Source organism: Temnothorax americanus, unplaced genomic scaffold (genome assembly GCF_048541705.1).
Source record: "Temnothorax americanus isolate GAGA-0224 unplaced genomic scaffold, ASM4854170v1 Scaffold61, whole genome shotgun sequence".
In the NCBI taxonomy this organism is placed as follows: Eukaryota; Metazoa; Arthropoda; class Insecta; order Hymenoptera; family Formicidae; genus Temnothorax; species Temnothorax americanus.
In genome coordinates this window covers 71,027-89,579 of record NW_027509762.1, presented here as the reverse complement: position 1 = coordinate 89,579, position 18,553 = coordinate 71,027, and the positions used below count along the sequence as shown (strand labels likewise).

General features: G+C 41.8%; 1 long non-coding RNA gene across 1 annotated transcript; it reads right to left on the bottom strand.

The window, feature by feature from the left end:
• Nucleotides 1-14,320: 14,320 nt before the first annotated feature.
• Nucleotides 14,321-16,305, bottom strand: LOC143905454 (uncharacterized). The gene is made up of 3 exons (XR_013259200.1): nucleotides 16,226-16,305; nucleotides 15,440-15,741; nucleotides 14,321-14,763 (listed from the first exon to the last, which is right to left on the bottom strand). It is a non-coding gene; the product is annotated as an uncharacterized LOC143905454 (long non-coding RNA).
• Between the last annotated feature and the right edge of the window lie 2,248 nt (nucleotides 16,306-18,553).

The following is an 18,553-nucleotide window of genomic DNA, read 5'->3' as shown; positions in this document are numbered from 1 at the left end:
ATACGTAAACCCACTGGTAGTGGTTATTAAGAAGAATGGCGACATACGGCTATGCTTGGACGCGCGAGAGATCAACAAAAACATGGCAAACGATCATGCGCAACCACCGACGATCGAGGAAATCTTTCGACGCATAGGAAAAAGAAAAGTATTTTCCACGCTTGACGTGAGTCATGCCTTTTGGCAGATTCCACTCACGAAAGATTCAAGGCAATATGCCGGTTTCCTATTTGACGGCCAAACCTACGTATTCAAACGAATGCCATTTGGGTTGAAGACGTCAGGAGCGTCGTTCACACGGGCGATGCACGAAGCCCTGGGTGACCAAAACTTCTTGTTGGTATACCTAGACGACGTTCTGATAGCGTCAGATTCATTGGAGGAGCACATGATACACCTCGAGTGGGTATTGACAAAGTTGGAGAAAGCCGGATTCAGACTCAATAGAGACAAATGTGAATTCCTGAGAGAAGAGATAAAATTCTTGAGACACACGTTCAACAAAATAAAAGCGGAAATAAACCAAGAAACACGCGAGGCGATAGCCAACTTCGAGAGACCGCGAAATAAAAAACAAATACAATCGTTTCTAGGACTCGTAAATTGGGACCGTAGATCTATAAAAAACTTAGCGCGATTAACAAAACCGTTGGAGGAATTGTTAAAAAAGGGGCAAAAGTTCGAATGGACAACGGAACGACAAAGCGCCTTCAATGAAATTAAGCAGGCGTTCCGTGAAGCGCCAGACTTGTATCTATTTAGGCCGGACGCGAAATATGGAATATACGTGGACGCGGCGCGAACGGGTCTTGGGGCTAAATTGTACCAATACCAACCAAACGCAGAGGCGGAAACGCGACAGACGGTAGGATACGCGAGTCGAAGTTTAAAAGGGGCTGAAGTAAATTACACAGTCACGGAACTCGAGTGTCTGGCTCTGGTATGGGCACTACGTAAGTGGCATACGTTGTTGATAGGACGACACGTGCGCGTGCACACCGATCACCAAGCGTTAAAGTTCCTCAGCACCTGCGTACAAAACAATAGCCGAATCGCACGTTGGTTCGCGTTCCTGCAGGAATTTGACCTAGAAATCGAACATTTGCCGGGCCGAGAAAACGAGATAGCGGACGTGCTTTCGCGAAAAGCGACGAATGCGGACGCGACGAACGAAATAAAAAGAATCGCTTTGATAAGAGACGTGAATCAGGGAACCGACACACGAAGTTGGATAGCCATAATCAGGGAAGCGCAAAATGCTGAAGAAAAGCTACGCGAGGCGATGCGGATTAATCCGGAAGCGATATACGAACGCGAGGGACTCGTACGAATCAAACGCGAGGGGAGCGAAAAAATTGCGCTACCGCGAGCGATCACGTGGAGAATCACGCGAGAAATTCATCAGCTATTGATACATTTTGGCACAGACAAAACATGCAATTTCTTGCGGCGATACTTTGACGGATCGAACTTTGAACGCGTTGCACGCGATGTAGTAGCGTCTTGCGAGACCTGTCAGGCGACGAAATATTATACGCGACCGACAGTGGGAACCGAATACTACGAATTACCGGAGGCACCGGGAGAAACGTTGTCGTTAGACATATTCGGTCCACTACCGGCTACGCATCACGGATCTAAATACGTTCTAGTAATCATGGATCAATTTTCCAAGTTCGTACGACTATTTCCGATGAAGGACCAAAAACTTGATACAATAACGCAAAACTTGGAAAATCGATTCTTTCGCGAAATAGGTATACCGCAAACGATCTTAACCGATAATGGAGGGCAATTTCTCACGGAGCGATGGCGAGGATTTGCCGCCAAAAAGGGTTTCGCGGTTAGGCGAACGTCGCCATATAATCCCCAATCGAATCCAGTCGAACGCGTAATGCGCGAGTTAGGGCGAATTATACGCGCATACAGCAGCCAGCGCCAGCACGCGTGGCATAGAATAATTGACCGCGCGGAGGAAGTGATAAACCACACCCGACACGCGTCACACGGCTTCACACCGGTGGAGCTGAATAACGGAGAAACCGGACATTTAAGCGCGATACATCCCGCGCTGATTCCTCAAGAAGACCAAGGAGAACAACCTTGGGCCGACAAGGTCGAACGAGCACGGCAACGACTCACGGAGGCGGCACGAAAACGGAAAGCGCAAGCTGACAAGCATGGGACGGCCGCATACAAAGAGGGACAACGAATCTGGGTGAAGCTCCACCGAAGATCAGACGCTAGTCGAAAACTGACGAGGAAAATACACTTGGTGTACGAAGGGCCATACCGAGTACAACGGATCATAAGGCCAAACGCGTATCTAGTGGAAGACCTAGACGGACAAACGATAGGAGTATTCAATGCCCGACAGCTCAAACCTCATCGAGCAGCAAAATTGCAGGAGAGGGAACCGGCTGACGAGGGTGACAAGCGACCTGACGAAGCGGACCAAGTCACGAATGACGGGGAGTCCGACGCCCAAGAAACGTCAGACGAGGAGGAAGAATCTGTCGACGGACGCGCCCAAGACGACAATGACGGGGAGTCCGATGACGACAGACGATCCGAAAGCGACGACCAAAGAGAGGAAAAACCCGAAGATGCATACGCCACCGAGACACCCAGTGACGTGGACGATTGGTACGGCACGGAGAGGTGGAACGACGAAGACGATGGTGGGGACGTCGAGGAGCGAAGCGCTGACGACGGGAGAAGACAAGACAGTGCGCTAGCCGATCGCGAGAGCGAGACACGACGTGAAGCGAGAGGAATAGAAAGTGACGTGGAGGCCGAATCGGAGCAAACCAGCGAACAGTCAATTGACCAACCAGACGAATCAGAAGAAGAAGACGACGTGTGGATAATTGAAAACGCAAATCCGGACGAACGGGATAGAGACCGTACCGTGGAGCTGAGCGACACAAGCCAGCGAGAAGAAGAAAGCATACCGGAGGAACGCTGGAGAGCGATTCTAGACAGATTGCTACTGTCATTTGACGACGAAGATAGAGGAGACGTCCAAGGGCAATACGACGTCATTGAGATATCTGATTCAGACGAACCAAACGTCGCGTGGATAAACGCCATGTGGATGGACGTGGACGACAGCGAAACAAGCACCGTAGATTACGAGGACTTCTGTCAGGGAAGCCGAGCGCACAGTAACATGGAAAGGGGAGGAAAACTATTCCTAACAACCAGAAGGAGGAATGGAGTACTTACCCCGGTGAGCGAGCAGCGGGAGGAATCCCACGACGAGGAAGACGACGAGCCCATGCGACATGAGGACGAACCCATACGAGGCGATGACGAACCAATGCAAGCCGAGGACGACCCGGATCACAAGGACGGCGATGAGGGCATCCCGGAAAGAGAACAGCTGAACCCGAAAATAAAAAAGGAAAGGTCAGTGGAGATAACCATAAAACAAAAAATAACAATCGAACGCGTCCAAAATAATCACGCGAGCGCAAAAAAATTACCGAAACGGCGAAACCCGCGTAACCCGAAGACACTAAAATGGCGAGCTAAATTACGTACTAGACTAAAGCGGCGCGACAGCAAAGGTCGGTTTGCGAAAGAGGCGACAAAAAGAACACACCCGGTACGTAACATTCGAACAACGCAAATTCGGAGAGCGACGCAAATACAGCAGGTGGCACGGGCGGAATTCCGAAGCGCGCGAGGTAAACAGATAGTGGGGAGCGCGAAACCTAGAACCGCGGCGCAAGGACGAATACCACGGTTAATCGTTCGCGAGCTCACGCAGCGTGTAGAAGCGGTAAGAAGTAAGCGAGTGAACGCGAAGCGAAGCAAAAGTGCCGGGACGCGAAAGATTGGCCAGCAGTCAGTAAAAACGAAGAAGCTGGTGGTAAAGAGTGCCTGAATGGATCCCGCGAAGAAGAAGTGCGACGGGATGTCGGAAAAGGAGAGACGACGGTCCGTACTACAGAAATTGCGAGCCAACGTGATTGCAGAGCAACAACGCCAGCGGGCCAGGCAGATCCTGGAGTTAGCCGAAGAGTACGCAAAGGCGTTGCAGGCTGACCCGAGTGCCGAAGAAAATGAGGAAGCCAAGGAGGAGGCGGCCGAGTGTCAAGCGATCCTCCAGGCCATACAACATCTGGAAGCATTGAAGGGGCGTAACGACTATGCGACACAGAGCATGGACGTGGTCCGAGCCTCCGATCAAAAAACCGTAGCAAGCGCAACGGTGACAGTATCGGCAAGATACACAAGCAAGGAGGACCAACCACAGTACCGAATAACCATTACGGTGAACGGAAGTAAAATGGACGTGGCAGCGCAAGTATTAGAAGACAAAGCTAACGAGGGCGGCAACGACAACGCCGGAAAATCAACAATACCCGAATACATACTGGGTGACGTTCCGGAAACAATAATAGCAGCGATCCCGAAGGGACAGCCAACACAGCAACCGGGCCCTAGCGGGATAGAAAAAGTGCCCAAAACATCGGAAGAATCCGAGTCAGATGAGGACGATAACGAAACTGGAGACAACACAGACGAGAACGAGTCCGCTCAGACAACGGACGAGGAGTCGGCGGAACACTCGGACGGCGATCGACGGAGCAGCGGAGGATACACCAAGAGAAAGAGAATGGTGTACCAACACGAGGAGCACAGCGAGATAACCGAGCGGGCGACGGGCAAGCGCGCGGCGGCGAGGAAGGCGAAAAACAAAACACGCGCGATCCTAAACATTGAACACGAAGAACAACTGGCGGTCCGGCGCGAAAAACGCCAGCTCAAAAAACAGAAACAGTCGTCGACAATCGAACTGGAGAGCGGAGACTCTTCGGGACACCTCGAATCCCCGCTGACGGGGAGTATGCAGCCGGCAGCTGCATTGCCGACGATCAACGACGACACCAAGAGACAACCCAGGATCATGGGGGATGTAGTGTTGCCACACCCCGTGGTGAAATACGATCAGGAAGAAAAAGGGTACAGACTGGCGTCACCACCCGGAGACAATGATGGACGAGCCAGCCCGGAGATCATACAGGCCCAGCGGCGTGTAGTCCGGACGGCAAAGTTGAACGTAGCGACAATGGCGGAGCGATTGAGCGCCATGCGACGCGGGGCGACCATTTGAGGCGCCATATGCGTAAAAATGTAGATAATAAAATAAATAGGCTTAAGGATTAAAAGATAGTAGATTAAGTGTCAAAAGACTAGGCACAAGAAAGTATATTTCTTATATTAGAGACATTCAGAGTTGCGTTTGTTTTCCTATGCTTTACTTTTAGTTGCGTTAACAACAATTATGGTTTAAGTTTATGGAAACCCGTCCGAACGAGGAAAATGTTTATTTGAACCAAATAAAAGAATTGAGTGTGACTTGATAGAATAAAATGCGAAATATAATTTATCCCGAGTACCCAGCGAACACTAAAACAATAAGTTAAGAACAAAGATTAAAAAGCGTGGGGAGACTCACCTAGATAACCCCTGAAGGGAATGAGAGCCACTGACGCGCGGTAAAGATGCGTTCACACGTACTAGGGGGTAACTAAATAAGCCGAACCACCGAGCGAATCGGGATAAAATTAACGCGAGCGAATCACGGAGATGAATAATAACGTAAAGCCACCAACAAAAGTCCGACAAAGTGTGCGAAAACGAAAATCGGCTTACCACGGGCGATGGTAAGCACATCGGGTAAATAAACGACGCGAGCAATAAAGGTATGACGCGAGGGTAATTAGAACACCTCGAAAAGAGGATTACCGCGAATAGATAACATAGCGAAATAATAGGTATCGAGATCGCATTACCATACGGGATGGTAAGAGAACCACGCGAACCACGAGGTCGCAGGACAAATTAAGAACGACATAGGGATAAGTAGGCCGCGAAAACACCGTGGACATCGGCAACCGATAGGAATAATATGGAACTCGCGAAATCGAGTTACCAAGGAAAATGGTAAACGGATTTCACGGAGGAAAAGCCGGAGCGGTAAAATCGAAACGAGAATACAACCGTCGCGGGCTAAGTAAACGAGCCCACACAGAACGATAGACCAATGTATGCGACAAGTGACCAGTGGTCATACCACGAGGCTTCACGAAACAGCGAGCGAAGCGTTAGCTATAAGTAATCCATTGTAAACGCGGGGTCCCATCTCTACCGCGAAAATTAAGGATAAAATCCAGATGAACGAATAATTAATTACGAATTAATGGAAATGGGACACCGGGTAGATTCTCAAAGGAATGTTCGAGAAAGATGAAAAACTTGTTATTGCGAGAGCCATTATCCCGAATAATAGAAAGGCGAATAATAAGACACAATAGGCCTTTTGTTCGAGGCAACATCTGCCTCAAAGGAACGCGGAAGCGATGTGTGGCACCTGGCATTGTAAGGCGAACAGGTGTGCAACAGATGTGAAGAGGCGGAGCCACGCCGAAGTGGGGAGGCAGCTCCGAAGTCGGGAGCCCAAGCGAAGCCCAAGCATCGGGGATTCCGCGCTAGAGCTTCAACAAGTACAGTCGATTCGGTCTTGAGAACCTTACGATCAACACTTAGACTCTGCGTAACATATCCCGCGGTAGACGCGTTAAATCTTAAGTCGGTCACGCGAAATTTGTACAACCTGAATTAAAATAATATAGATTATGTTTTATTTGCTAAAAGAAATCGGAGTACTCAAATTTATTCGTGTGCGGGTAACCTACCTAAAAGACATACTTACCTGATCCTGATACTTACCTGTGGGCGATCCCAAGTCCGTTCGGGGAGATCCTAAGTCGGTCCAGCGCAGACCCAGAGACACAGTCAGCGGTGCACAGCTGCAGTCCAGAAAAGGTCCGAGGTGCTTGGTCCATCGACGATCCAAGATCCAGCGGCAACGGGGCGACCTGAAACAGAAACAAGGAAAGAGGAATCAGCGAGGCGTCGAAAGGTTGGGAAAATCCTAATATCTAGCGTTATCCTTTCTCGTTTTGGGGGTTAAAATCGAGTGGCGACCGTGTCGGTGACACCTAAATCTAAATCGGGGGGAATATCACTTCTCCGTTCGGTTACAACCTTTCCAACGACGTTGATCAAGTCCTTAACGTTTAGGTGGCCAAGACGCTTGTGCCACTTTTTCAATTCCGAAAGTCCTGTCTCCGGCGTAGCCATTGCACACTCTGCGTCTTCGCGTATGTAATATAAATCGCCTTTTCGATCCGCGGTAAGCTTGACTTGACCCTGACGGTTAGTAACGATGGCGGAATCATCCTTGAACACGACCTTGTGTCCTTTGTCCGTGATTTTCGCTACCAAGATCAAATTTGTCCTCAAATCGGGAACAAAAAGCGTATTATTAAATTCAATTAATCGTGGAGACGTGTTACCTGTTACGGACAATCTTACCGCACCGTATCCCTTTACATTGGTCGATGCTCGACTAGCTAATTTTAATTTCCCTTGAGTCGACGACCGGATCGAGTCGAAACTTTTCTTATCGCAACATAAGTGGGACGTGCATCCGCTATCGAGTATCCATGGACGCGAAGAAGACGTTTCAGTGCCTCCCAGCGTGTAATTGACCTCAGGTATCGCAACCGAACACACTGCGTATGAGTCATCGACGGTATTCGCTGCCGAGTGAGTCCCAGTTGCGCACCGAATAAATCGGACACAGCAGGTTGAATGAATCGGACACAGTGTCGATCGGACACAGTAGGAAACGGACACACGGTGGTTGCAATCGGACACAGTGCGGATCGGACACAGTGCGGATCGGACACAGTGTCGATCGGACACAGTAGGAAACGGACACAGTGCGGATCGGACACAGTGTCGATCAGACACAGTAGAAAACGGACACACGGTGGTTGCAATCGGACACAGTGCAGATCGGACACAGTGCGGATCGGACACAGTGTCGATCGGACACAGTGTCGATCGGACACACGGTGGTTGCAATCGGACACAGTGCAGATCGGACACAGTGCGGATCGGACACAGTGTCGATCGGACACAGTAGAAAACGGACACAGTGCGGATCGGACACAATGTCGATCGGACACAGTAGGAAACGGACACACGGTGGTTGCAATCGGACACAGTGCAGATCGGACACAAGGCGGATCGGACACAGTGTCGATCGGACACACGGTGGTTGCAATCGGACACAGTGCAGATCGGACACAGTGCGGATCGGACACAGTGTCGATCGGACACAGTAGCGATCGGACACAGTGCGGATCGGACACAGTGCGGATCGGACACAGTGCCGATCGGACACAGTGCCGATCGGACACAGTGCCGATCGAACACAGTGGCGATAAGAAGTAATTTAATATATGTATAAATCCTTTATTTAAGTAATCTATAACCCTTTATTCAACTATTTAATTAACTAAATTTTTACAATATGTGTTAAATTTTAGGTAAGTGTATTTATGTCACTTTGATACATTGATAATATAAACTTATTCCGTGACAGTTTTTCTAACCTTAATATAATATATATGTGATGAAATGTGTGTGTGTGTGTGTGTGTGTGTGTGTGTGTGTGTGTGTGTGTGTGTGCGTGCGTGTGTGTGTGTGCGTGTGTGTGTGTGTGTGTGTGTGATTCGATTACAATGACTTTTGTATAATTAGGGTAAACGATACAGTAATTGACAGCATAAGGTGATTGACACTGTTATATTTGTACCTATAATAGATGAACTGTTCATCGCGCGATTAAATGTAAGATACTAAAGACGACAGTTTTTTTTGATTACTTTACATAAGTATTTTATGATTCATTGTGCGAGTAGTTTGTCTTCTACGGTACAAATATGTCATGTAAGTGTCAATCACTGTACCCTTGTCAATTCCTGTACCGTTTACCCTACATAATGCCTATCGAATTATTTAAACATAATTGCTGTCACATATAGTACTAGAGTTGTTTAGGTTTATTTACTATATATTTCAGGTGCCAAGGAAAGACATGTCTTGGGGATCACTCGCAGTTCATAGAAGATTCAGTTTAGTTCAACAAAAATCGATAAATCCATTTGCAAAATATGAGATTCTTTTAAGCGACGATTTATTTTTACTGTCTTCGCTACTAGAACCTTGTATAATGTTATGGAGTTTCTTCAAATTTATTGCAGCATAATTCCTTTAATGTTCATAAATTCTATAAAAAATTATAAATATTACGCTTATTCAGAATTAAATTACATAAAATAAAGTCCAAACGTTACAATGTGGACTATAATATTAACGGTGAAACCATATTTGCTATTTACATCTTTCTCCTGTCTCTAACATAGATTTATCTTGGCGATAACTTCAGCCGTCTCGCTTCCACCTTTACTCTTGAGCGGTACAGCCCATGCATACTTGCTCAGCACATCGATGATGGTGAGTATATAATGGTAATCTTTGTTGAAATGTGAGTATGGGCGCATCTCGACAATGTCAGCCTGCCACAGATCGTCATATCCCCGAACTATGACGTGTCTTCGTGGAAAATTTCTTCTCGCTGGAGCATGCAGTTCTTCGACGAGTTGTTGCTTCTCGATATTTTTACGTCCATTGGATGTCATGTTTTTTTTTTTAGCGGTGTGTAATAATATGCACAAAGAAATTATATTATGATTTATATCTCAAACTTTTTTAACAATTCAATAGCCGTTTATTTCCATTCATTGTCCTTCAATAGCCGTTCTTTGTCTGCCGGTCGTTCTTTGTCCACTAGCCGTTTATAGCCATTCGCTAACCGTTCATAGCCATTTGCTAGCTGTCCATAGCTGTTTCTGAGTCGTTCGTTAGCCGCTTGATAGCTATTCCTGAGCCGTTCTTGAACCGTTCGTCGTTGCCGTTCATCGTCGTCCGTTAATCGTTTATAGCCGTTCCATTTGTTGCTATTCATTGTTGCTGTTTTTGTTCGTTTTTGACTCAACGGTGGCCAAATGTCGAAGCTCGTGTATCACAATCCGTAACGCTTGCAGATCCTTCTCGAACACAGTCACTTTCACACGCATAGATATACGCACGTGCACGCACACACATGTAAACAGCAAAAATGATTTTATTGTTAACATTATGTGTAATATCAATATTATTAATATTTACGTTACGCATATAATATTAATATTATATGCATAATGTTTGCACTTTATTGTGTAATTTAATTCTAAAGCGTAGTTTAGAGCAATTTTATAGAGCGCGTGTGTGTATAAAACTAGATTAATCAATAATCAAACTATTAAATTTTTACACAATACTCGAATTGTATTGTAAGCAGGATTGAAAATCAAAATACAAGTAATTTATTCACAAAACAATTAAAACTATATTGCAACTTATATTGCACAATAAAATAAACCTTAATTCTATATCCTTTAGAGTACGAGAATGAAACAAAACTTATTTTTTTAAACATAGCTCACATTTGAAAAGCAGTATGTACGCCCGTTCTTTCTTGTTTAAAACAAAACATAAAACAAAATCCTATTATTAATTAACGTAAAATACACTTATAAGAAAAAATTATTTTGGTATGATTGCACTCTACCTTACAACATTGTGAAAAACTAACAATAGTTTCAGATTAGCTTGCATACAGTCTTTTATACGTAGTACATAATACTTAACATATACATATAATATCGTTACATTAAAAACGAATCTTTCAAAATATGGCCGACAAATGTCTCCGATTGAATATTAAAAGTTATAGGCAATCCTAAATGTTTATATATTTAGAATAAGATGTAAATTTGTTTACGACATATATACTTTGTAGACCGTTGAAATTTCTTTTTTGCAAATCGGCCATTTTTTAACATTATCATTCTCGCGCATAATGTGATTAGCACATTCTTCACAACAACAGATATGACCGCACGGTATGAAAACTTGATTCGCTTCAGCATCAATGCAAGCAGTGCACGTACGGTCAGATCTCTTCGTTTCTCGTTTTTTCGCTGAAAGCAGAATGTCTGTGATTGGTCGCGCTAGATCCGCGCGTTCCGTTCCGCTATGGATTTCCGCATCATGGAACCGCTCACTCAATCTCCATTTTCCAATGCGTAATCTTATACGGGCTTAACCGACGTTGGTGAAATTAGCCCTTAACCGTCAAAGCGACAGCAGTTTCAGTTGGCATCCTGCAAAGTTACTAGGACGATTCGATATTCGATTAACCGGAGCTTGGTGAAAGTGGCCCTCTCCGCCAGCTACATTCCCGCGTTTTTGCTCAACGTTCTCACGTATCGTTTGCGCCAACATGGTCAATGGTAGTCGATCTGTGCGGGATATATTTTAATTTGTCTTGCGTAAAAATTATTTTTGTAAGGTTTGCCGTTGCTACAAAAATCGCTTTCGTGCTCACTTCGGCTTTTCTCCCTCCATTTGTTTCCACCGTTTGGTTGCTTAACGGGTTATTTGCGCGGACCACGTTTTGCTATCCTACCTAGACGTTTTGCTTTTCATTTACTCGTTTTTGTGATTTCTGCTCTGAAAGGGGTATGATATTATATTTGGCCGTATTGTGTTTTGTTAAAAAGACTAAATTCATTAAATTTCAAGAAGAAGAAGCCAAGCGTCGATCGTTAATTTAAGGTTATGTTCATGCAGAGCTAAGTTTATGGTCAGAATTTAATTAATACATTATGCGTTATTTACAGTGGCATTAACAGTAGTGTGAGTGGCACCCGTTTGACCACGTTAATATTGACCATGGTCCCGATTGACCACGTTGAAATTGACCACGTTGCGATTGACCACGTTGATATTGACCACGTTGCGATTGACCATGGTCCCAATTGACCACGGTCTCGATTGACCACGGTCCCGATTGACTACCGTCCTGATTGACCACGGTCCCGATTGACCACCGTTTTGATTGACCACGGTTCCAATTGACCACAGTCCTGATTGACCACGGTCTCAATTGACTACGGTCTCGATTGACCACGGTCCCAATTGACTACGGTCTCGATTGACCACGGTCCCGATTGACTACCGTCCCGATTGACCACGTTGAGATTGACCACATTGCGTTTGACTACGTTAACATTGACCACGTTGCGAATGAGCACGGTCCCGATTAACCACGGTCCCGATTGATCACCGTCTCGATTGACCACGGTCCCATTTTACCACGGTCTCGATTGACCACCGTCCCGATCGACCACGGTCCCGATTGACCACCGTCCCGATTGACCACGTTGAAATTGGCCACGTTGCGTTTGACCACGTTAATATTGATCACGTTGCGATTGACCACGGTCCCGATTGCCCACGGTCCCTATTAACCACCGTCTCTATTGACCACGTTGATATTGACCACAGTCCCGATCAATTACGTTGATATTAGCCACAGTCTTGATTGACTACCGTCCCGATCGACCACGGTCCCGATTGACCACCGTTCTGATTGACCACCGTCCCGATTGACCACGGTCCCAATTAACCACCGTCCCGATTTACCACCGTCCCGATCGACCACCGTCCTGATTGACCACCGTCCCAATTGACTACCGTCCCGATTGACCACGGTCTCGATTGACCACAATTCCTATTGACCACCGTCCCGATTGACCACCGTCCCGATTGACTACGGTCCCGATTGACCATTGTCTCGATTGACCACCGTCCCGATTGACCACCGTCCCGATTGACCACGGTCTCGTTTGACTACATTAAAATTGACAATATTGAATGCGATTTTGTTATCGCTGCATTTAATAGTATTTGTTATTTTTTCCCGAGAAATAAATTGATATAGTCGATACTGCATTATGTCATATTTTTCGTCATTTTTCTCGTTTATATACAGTTTTCATATTTTACATATTGCAGTAATTTACGTTAGTATAAGAGGTTAGGAAAAATGTCATATCATGATATCAGCAATGTGCAATGCAGTGGTACGGAATTATATCCGACATTGTCATTTTATGATGAATTTATTAGAATTATAATTTGTTAATAAATTTCTTAAACTAAATATACAGTAGTAAATAAAAATGCTGGAACAACAATGTTATTAACTTAATCAATAACAGAATAAATTGTAAACCATATTGTTCGAGCTGGTTATAGCGTTATCCCCGCTAAAGAAGTTCAATTTTTGTATAAAAAGTACTTTTCTAGTTCCTATCTTTAAGCGAAAAGTTCTATTTTTTTCTGAAAAAAGAGAAAGATGTATCTACGTTCTTTATATTAATTTTATTATTTAAGGCAATTGCGTTACAATTTATATTATGATAGTATAAGCGCTTTCTATTTACACTTAAGTGAGCTGAGTCACTCAGTTACGTGAATACTTTAGGCTGAGAATAATCATAAGACGTCAATTTTTTAGTGAGTAAAAGAAATTTACCTGAATATTTTGGTGACAAAGCTATCGCATAACAATACAAGTTTCTAATTTCACTTTTAATAGTACAGTAGAAAGGACATGGTCTCGATTGTGAATAAAAATTCATTGAATCTCACTCTCCATCAACATTAAAAGGAACGTGCGTTCAACTGACGTCACAAGTGAAAATTAACTGAGTTTTGATGTAAATAGAAAACTATTTATGTGTCTTAAGTAAAATTGCACAATATATAGGACCCGGATTTATGATTTATTTTGTGGTTATCGAATACATATTAGATATTAAGGTAAATATTAAGATAGATATTAAGAGAGAGAGATAGTGGAAAATGTAATCTGCTTTACTTGACATGCAGAAGTCTCCCGCCTGACTTTATCGCTAAGTTTATATTTATAAGTGCAAGCAACATGGCTTAATAATACGAAAAGATATCAAATCTTTTTAAATACGTTTTTTATACTTCACACACATTAAAAAATATATTTTTAGGCAGTGTTGCACTTACAAAAGTTATCACATTTCAATTTTGTAATTGCTTCATGTTACATAACATTACGTACATCTAATTTTATTGCCTCAAAAATTACAAAATACGTTTTTAGATAACTTAAGAATACTGAAAATACTAACGAAGGAATTAAAAAAAACTAAACATAATTAAACAAAACTACTGTTTCCGTCGAATAAACTTAAATCGGTCGCTTATTTATTTTCATTTGGCAGTACGCATAAAAAAATTATTCCATTATTGATATTGATACACATTGTTATTTTTTATAGTTATAGATTTTAATATCACGCTCAAATGCACAGCCATATTGGATATACATTTTATACTAAGCAAGGAATTAAACAGAACTGGACGGGATCTAAACAGAATTAAACAGAACTTTTGTTTCCACCGAATAAACTTAAATCGGTCACTTACTTATAAAATACATTTGGTAGCATGCATAAAAAGGAAATCTATTCCATTATTGTAACACATACGTTGTGTCATTTTTTCTCGTTATAGATTTTAATATCACGCTCAAATGCACAGCCATATTGGATATACATTTAATACTAAGCAAGGAATTAAACAGAACTGAACGGATCTAAACAGAATTAAACAGAATTTTTGTTTCCACCGAATAAACTTAAATCTATGTCACTTACTTATAAAATACATTTGGCAGCACGCATAAAAAGGAAATATATTCCATTATTGTAACACATACATTGTGTCACTTTTTTTGGTTATAGATATGAATAAGTATCGCGCTCAAATGCATAGCCATGTTGGATATACACTTATCTATATTAATTATTATTCTTGCAAATTCGTCTATTTTGCCTTCGTCTAACTTGTCTGACTTTTCTTGGAAGAAAAGAAGATTTATTTGTAGTTGATGAACTGTCGATATTCCTGTAACAAAAAAATATATCATTTCTTCTTGCATATGGAATAATTATTGTGGTATTACATTACGTTAATATACACTGACCACAGGTATTGAATGCTTTTTGAATACAGAAGTGCTACTTCAATAAATAATCAATATAAAAAATCGTTACGAGTCTCTATTCAATAGCCAAACTAGGAGCGTCCAAAAGCTTTACACTTTAATAATTGAAAAGAATTCAATATCTGTAGTTTACTGTATATTACATTATATATATTAATACATTAATAGAGCCTAGAAACAGCTTAAAAATTTCAACTTCAAGTTAAATAATAAAATAATTATAAGTGTAAATTTTTTTGTATTAAATTTGTAACGTGTTTTGCAGAAAAAATGTCATTTTGCAACAAATTCTCTTATTAAGATTATGCATTTATATGTTTTTGTTAATCAGGTTTAATAACGTTTACAGTACTATCTAATTCAAAATGTTTTTTCTGTTTGCAATCTTAACATTAAGCCTACTGTGAGAACCAAAGAAAAATCCGAGAGCAAACATGCTACATACTTTTTTTACGATATCTAAACGGACATCTATTTTTCAATACTTTTAGAATTGTCATTAATATATGTTTATCTAATTATATATAAATCAAGAATATAGAAATATGTTATAAGTCTCATGCGTTTTTTACTTACCTTTCTTTAAGATACAATTGATTTGATGCAGTTATTATACAATAGGTTACACATTGGACATCTTTTGTGTATTAAATTATTACTGCAGCTCCCACATACACATAAATGTCCACATGGTACGAATATATATAATGTTTGTTCACTTAAGCATATGATACAGGTGCCTGCTGATCGTGGCTCTCTATTATTGTCAATAATACTTTGTACATCATCTATTTTATGATATGTTTTTTCAAGAGATGAAGTACTCTCTTCCAAAAAAGAGTAATCATCTTCTGGTATTCTATAAATTTCTTCATCATCTTTAAAAAAATATCAAAATATTTATTAAGAAATAAACAAAACGAGTTATTTTTATGCGAGTAATTGTAAGTAAATATTATTTATACTTAATAAAAATGAGTTATTTATACTTTATACAAATGAGTAGCATATATCAATTTTTAAATATTTTTCTAAAAAAAATCTCGGAAAAAGTATTATACATACATAATTACATACAAATATATATAATTATATATATTCACATACAATTCATATGTTCATGTTATATACGAATCAAATTATTTTTTTCTATTATAATATTTAAGTTCACTATACTTTAATTTATAATAAATGCCAAATAAGATATACAGTGCTAAAGATCTTTTAAATTAAATATGTTGTAAAAAGTTTTTTCTATTTATATTATAATTTACTTTAACAGTCAAAAATATTATTCACTCGCTTGAAAAAATTACAAAATTAAGTTATGACAAATATAATGCAAGTAAAATGCAATTTTACCTGAGATTTCAATGGATGGAAAAATATCTTCTTGTCTGGGTAAACTATTAGGAGAACGATGCCGTCTTTGATTTTGAGTACGATACCTGCCATGGGAATCCAGCCTTAGGCTGAAGTCACATAGCATGTATTTTCCGCGTTACGCGTATTTATATATAATAGCCGTAACCGTTGATTTAAGCCGTAATCTTTAAAAAATTGACTAATCACAGTCGAATGTGAGAAGAAAAATCGACTACGATTGGTCAATTTCTTAAAGATTACGGCTTAAATCAACGGTTACGGCTATTATAAACCAACCCTAAGCGGTAGCGAATCCATACCGTTGACTTCTTAAAACGAAACTTTGTCGGACGTTCCGATTGGCTGTTAAGGTTGTGTTAGTATGCACGGACAACAGTCGATTAAGCCATAAGTTTTCGACCAATTGCGTTGCTCGATTCGGCCAGTTACGATTACGGACGGCTGAATCGAGCAACGCGATAGATCAAAACCTTACTGTTAAGGTCATTGCACGTAACAAAGTTTTAGTTGTAATCTTAAGGCCGTAAAAAAATAGTCCAATCACAGTCGATTATTCTTCTCGCGCTTGAAGAATAATCGAGTGTGATTGGAACTTAGGGCCGTGCCTTAAGTTCTTGGCTGTGATTGGCTGATTCGCTTACTGCTTGAGTTTTAGGCTGGTTTCACATGGGGCGTAAGATGCGTATGCGTAACTTGCGTTAGCCAATCAAATTGTCTCAGCTACTATACGCGTGTGATACGATTAAATACTGAGACGATTTGATTGGCTGACGCAAGTTACGCATACGCATCTTACGCCCCATGTGAAACCAGCCTTACTGCTTAAGTTTTTCTATGTGCCACGGCCTTAAGAGTCTGGCAACTGAGTGAACTCACGTGTATTGGCTTTGGAATAAAATGGCGAGAGCCAATAGAATTATTCTAAGCTTTAGGTTAAGGCCAGTTAAGGCATAAGTTCGTGCATACGACGATACGACCCACTCATGCCCCACCATGTTCCTAATCACTCCAACGCAATCCAAAAACTTATAATCCATTTTATTATTCAGCTTAAAGGCCATTGCACGTAACAAAGTTTTAGTCATAATCGTAAGGCCGTAAGAAAATAGAGCAATCACACTTGACTATTCTTCAAGCGCAAGGAAAATAATCGACTATGATTGGTATATTTTCTTACAGCCTTACGATTATGACTAAAACTTCGTTACGTGCAATGGCCTTAAGGCCATTGCGCACAAAATGCATAACTTAGCATAAGCGTAGCGTAAGACCGTTAACCAATGAGCATCCAGCATAAAGTCGCCATATTAATTTACATAAGATGCTTATTGGTTCATCGGTCTTATGCTATGCTTATGCTGTGACAGGACGGTACGTGTTGAGCCCGATTCCGGCGGATAATATTCCTATCAAACGGTCGCCACTCGGTTTTACCTTAGACTACCGAGAAGGTAAGTTCGCATCAACGCCCCGATTATTCGCAAGACGCTAATAGGAATTATTTGTTTCAAAAGGATGTCCCTGATGGATCACCGTTGCTGCTTCTCATCCCTGGATCCTCGCTTTACATCGCATACCAGATAGAGGTAAGTAAGGATATTTTAATTATATCCTAATTATTTGAATTTTATTTCAGACTGATGTCCCTATTGGATCATCGTTGCTGCTTCTCATCCCTGGATCCTCGCTTTACATCGCATACCAGATAGAGGTAAGTAATTATAAAATAATTATGTGACAATTATTTTATGTTTTGTTGCAGATCGACGCCCGGAATGGATCGCCGTTGCCGTTATCCGTCTCTGGATCCTCGCTTTACTTCGCATACCAGATAAGGATAATTCCCGATAATTATGTTTTAATTACGCACTAATTCGCTTCTCTTTTTTCAGGTTCCCGCCTCAGATGGATCGCTGCTTTGTTGCTGCTCTGCTTCCCCGGATCCTCGCTTTACATCGCATACCGGATTGCCGCTGGCCAACGTTGGATCATCGCCGAAGGACAAGGTAAGTAGAAGGTAAGTATCGATAATTTTTTTATAATTAATCAGGAGAATTTGTTTCAGAATTAATTATTCTTTAATCCCAGATCATCATTTCAACATTACAGGCCGTTTCACAATATCATAAAAATGTCTCACAACGCGAGTTTCTCGCCTCGGTGTGAACGTCGCTTTATTTTAATAAAGTTGCACAATTATTCAAATTGCGTATCTCGGCTTATTCGTTTAGTCGATACGATGCTTTTATTCCAGATAATTATTCCGATCGGAGGACTGTGAACCTCGTGATTGTTAAACTATGA